The sequence below is a fragment of the Coregonus clupeaformis genome, chromosome 15 (genome assembly GCF_020615455.1).
Source record: "Coregonus clupeaformis isolate EN_2021a chromosome 15, ASM2061545v1, whole genome shotgun sequence".
NCBI classification, from domain to species: Eukaryota; Metazoa; Chordata; class Actinopteri; order Salmoniformes; family Salmonidae; genus Coregonus; species Coregonus clupeaformis.
In genome coordinates this window covers 67157041-67161852 of record NC_059206.1, presented here as the reverse complement: position 1 = coordinate 67161852, position 4812 = coordinate 67157041, and positions in this window count along the sequence as shown.

The following is a 4812-nucleotide window of genomic DNA, read 5'->3' as shown; positions in this document are numbered from 1 at the left end:
GTACGCTTCTTCCTCTCTCACCTCACACACATCACCTCATCACCCCTTTCTCTCTCTCTCTCTCTCTCTCTCTCTCTCTCTCTCTCTCTCTCTCTCTCTCTCTCTCTCTCTCTCTCTCTCTCTCTCTCTCTCTCTCTCTCTCTCTCTCTCTCTCTCTCTCTCTCTCTCTCTCTCTCTCTCTTTCTTCCTTTCCCTCTTGTGAGTGTTCTTTCTCCCCTCTAACACTTACAATGTTTTCACCTCACCTAACATGTAATTCCATATCACCCCCCTCTCTCTCTCTCTCTCTCTCTCTCTCTCTCATATAAACTAGCCACAGAGACCCGCTGTGTAGTCTACACCCATTTCCCTTCAAAGCTTTTCCTCATAAACATAAAAAAAAGTAATTACATCTCTAAACAATATTTGTCTCATTAGTAATTGATTAGATTTATAAACAGGTATGTGTCTTAATTATTTCTACCCAGTTCATATACAGACCACCACCATACCTAACCATCAAACCCTATTGTAGCGTGATGTCTGTTGCTAGGGTAACTAAGCTAGGTCACAATGCTTGAATGATAAGGAGTGTTTGATAATCCAGACATATCACACACATCCAGACATCTTGACCTATCACACTCTCCTCAGGCTGTCTCTGTGGGGTCAGGTGGATAGATTGGAGAGGATAGAGAACTGAAACTGGCCTGAGGTTTAAAGCTAATGCTGCTGTGTGTTGCGTACACCACACACTCCTCTGTAGCTCAATTGGTAGAGCATGGCGCTTGTAACGCCAGGGTAGTGGGTTCGATCCCCGGGACCACCCTTACGTAAAAATGTATGCACACATGACTGTAAGTCGCTTTGGATAAAAGCATCTGCTAAATGGCATGTTATTATATTATACATATAAATGTGTGCACACAAACACTTAAAAACAAAAACACACATCCACTCTCTCTCTCTCTTTCTTTCTCTTTATCTCTCTCTATCTCTCTAACTCTCTATTTCTCTATCTCTCTCTCTTTATATCTCTCTCTCTATTTCTCTCTCGTGCTTTCTCTCTCGCTCTCTTTCTCTCTCTTTATTTCTAATCTCTCTCAGTAAACATTACATTCACAAAAGTTACAAAAGAATAAAGACATTTCAAATGTCATATTATGTCTATCTATAGTGTTTTAACGATGTGCAAATAGATAAAGTACAAAAGGGAAAATAAATAAACATAAATATGGGTTGTATTTACAATGGTGTTTGTGGTCCTCTGTAGCTCAGCTGGTAGAGCACGGCGCTTGTAACGCCAAGGTAGTGGGTTCGATCCCCGGGACCACCCATACACAAAAATGTATGCACGCATGACTATAAGTCGATTTGGATAAAAGCGTCTGCTAAATGGCATATTATTATTATTTATTATTATTCACTGGTTGCCCTTTGCAACAGGTCACAAATCTTGCTGCTGTGATGGCACACTGTGGTATTTGAGCAAATAGAAATTGGATTTGTTTTCTAATTCTTTGTGGGTCTGTGTAATCTGAAGGAAATATGTGTCTCTAATATGGTTATACATTTGGCAGGAGGTTAGAAAGTGCAGCTCAGTTTCCACCTCATTTTGTTGGCAGTGTGCACATAACCTGTCTTCTCTTGAGAGCCAGGTCTGCCTTCGGCGGCCTTTCTCAACAGCAAGGCTATGCTCACTGAGTCTGTACATAGTCAAAGCTTTCCTTCATTTTGGGTCAGTCACAGTGGTCAGGTATTCTGCCACTGTGTACTCTCTGTTTAGGGCCAAATAGCATTATAGTTTGCTCAGTTTTTTTCCAATGTGTCAAGTAATTATCTTGATTTGGTTGGGTCTAATTGTGTTGCTGTCCTGGGGCTCTGTGGGGTCTGTTTGTGTTTGTGAACAGAGCCCCAGGACAAGCTTGCTTAGGGGACTCTTCTCCAGGTTCATCTCTCTCTGTAGGTGAGGGCTTTGTTATGTAAGTCCTGTGTAGATCAGTTGGTAGAGCATGGCGCTTGCAACGCCAGGGTTGTGGGTTCGATTCCCACGGGGGACCAGTATGAAAAAAGATATATGTATGCACTCACTAACTGTAAGTCGCTCTGGATAAGAGCGTCTGCTAAATGACAAAAATGTAAGGTTTGGGAATCGCTTCCTTTTAGGTGGTTGTAGAATTTAATGGCTATTTTCTGGATCTTGATAATTAGCGGGTATCGGCCTAATTCTGCATTATTTGGTGTTTAATGTTATACACAGGATATTTTTGCAGAATTCTGCATGCAGAGTCTCAATTTGGTGTTTGTCCCATTTTGTGAATTCTTGGTTGGTGAGCGGACCCCAGACCTCACAACCATAAAGGGCAATGGGTTCTATAACTGAATCCAGTATTTTTAGCCAGATCCTAATCGGTATGTCGAATTTTATGTTAGTTTTGATGGCATAGAAGGCCCTTCTTACCTTGTCTCTCAGATCGTTCACAGCTTTGTGGAAGTTACCTGTGGCTTGAGGTTTGTATAGTTTTTTGTGTGCTCTAGGGCAACGGTGTCTAGATTACATTTGTATTTGTGGTCCTGGCAACTGAACCTTTTTTGGAACACCATTATTTTTGTCTTACTGAGATTTACTGTCAGGGCCCAGGTCTGACAGAATCTGTGCAGAATCCTCCTCTCTCTCTATTTCTCTCTCTATTTGTCTCTCTCTCTCTCGCTCTCTCTCTGTCATTGTACTGCTGCTGTGGTAGAAAGCTGTGGCGTGCCCCATAGACAGGGCTGTGACCCAGTTTGACTGTCTTGGGCAGATGCTTCAGTCAAGCTGTGAGGAGGAGAGAGGGCACACAGAGGAGGAGGAGGAGGAGGAGGAGGAGCACTCAGGTTACCAGAGAGAGAACAACAGAGAAACATAAAGTGAGAGAGGTTGAGAGGAAGTGAGAGAAAGAGAGGAAGGAAGGAAGGAAGGAAGGAAGGAAGGAAGGAAGGAAGGAAGGAAGGAAGGAAGGAAGGAAGGAAGGAAGGAAAAAGAGGAAGAGGGAGAGAAAAATGATCATATGAGATGAGAGCTGCGAAGAGAGAGACATGTGACCAGACCATCACCTTACTCTGCAGGGTTTCCCCGGAGGGACTGCAAATGTGCCACAGCTCATTGGGCCAGCTCTTACTCCCTGCTGTGTGTGTGTGTGTGTGTATGTGTGTCCTAGCGGTGTGTCAGGGCCGTGTGACTCTCACAGGGTTGCTCGTCCTGATCACTGTCACTATCTAATGGCCACCCCGGGCCATCCATCTAGGCCTGTGTGTACGCTAGGCTAGGATATGCTAACCCAGAACAGTGTATCTGAGGCCGCTGCTTCCCCTCTACTACGCTATGCTAGGATATGCTAACCCACAACTGTGTGTCAGAGCCCACTGTCTCCCCTCTAAGGCATACTATATAGCTGCTATTGTGTTCTAGCAATGTTATTTTAGCCTTGCATTGCAGCTATGCTACGTTAGCTCAGAGTAGAGGTCTTCACGGGTCCAAACAGGTTACGAAATGGACCTGGGGCTTTCCCACACGGATCCGATATGAATAAGTAAATGTTTTAAATACAGATCTGTTCCAAACAGACCCGAGAACAACTAGACCCGTTCCGTATAGACCGGGTCAGATCCAGACATAGATAATCTATTTTTTTAAGCTACTTTATTAACCGGAGCTGATAAAGCGCGGGATGAGGGAGAAAGGTTGAGGTGCCGCTCTAGCAGGTGGGGGAGGGGCCGTACTATAAGCGAGTGAAACCGGGAGCAGGGAGGGAGAGACGAGAGACAGCAACCAACCCAGCCGACTCACGCTATAGTAGACTATTAGCTGCCATAGCTAGGTTATTTATCATCAAATGTGATTACGTAGTACCTGTCTTGACTACATCAAACCGGGAGAAGCTAGTCAAGCTAGCTAATGTTCGCTAGCTAGGCTAATTGAAGCTGCAGTGCATGCGCTTTCTCATCCTACAGTTACAAATAACAATAACTCCATTCAGAATATTAAGTAGCAGCCTACCTGTTGGTTGTTCTGCCACACACTGAGGCTCTATGACTGTAGCCTATTGCCGCTTTGATGACTTATGATTGGCCAACAACAACAACAAGCTACACGCTCCACTCGTGAAAAGCAAGAGCAGCATAAATGATAAAAGGCAGTTAAAATTACACATACCCGAGACCTGTGACAATCATATTAGTTCAAATAAAATCTAATGTATTTATAAAGCCGTTTTATATCAGCAGACACAGAACCCAGACTAAAACCCCAAAGAGCAAGCAATGCAGATGTAGAAGCACAGTGGCTAGGAAAAACTCCCTAGAAAGGCAGGAATCTAGGAAGAAACCTAGAGAGGAACCAGGGGTGGCCAGTCCTCTTCTGGCTGTGCCGGGGTGAGATTATAAGAGTACATGGCGATTAAGGCCACTTCACGATGTTCAAACATTCATACATGACCAGCAGCATCAAATAATGATCACAGTGGTTGTAGAGGGTGGAACAGGTCAGCACCCCAGGAATAAATGTCAGTTGGCTTTTCAGAGGTCGAGACAGCAGGTACGGTAGAGCGGGAGGGAGAGAGAGGGAGAGAGAGATCCGACCCAGACGCGTTACGGGATCTGGACCCGCTCGGGTATTCAGGGAACAGGTGGATCCGTGAAGACCTCTAGCTCAGAGACTACACAACTTTTCTGTAGATTCGCTAGCTGAGAACAGCTACTGTGTGGTTAAGCTCTGTCTAGTAACATGTAATGTAATAAGGCTGTATAGTAATAAGGCTCTGTAATAATGTAATTTCCTCCCTTCTCTCTCCATAG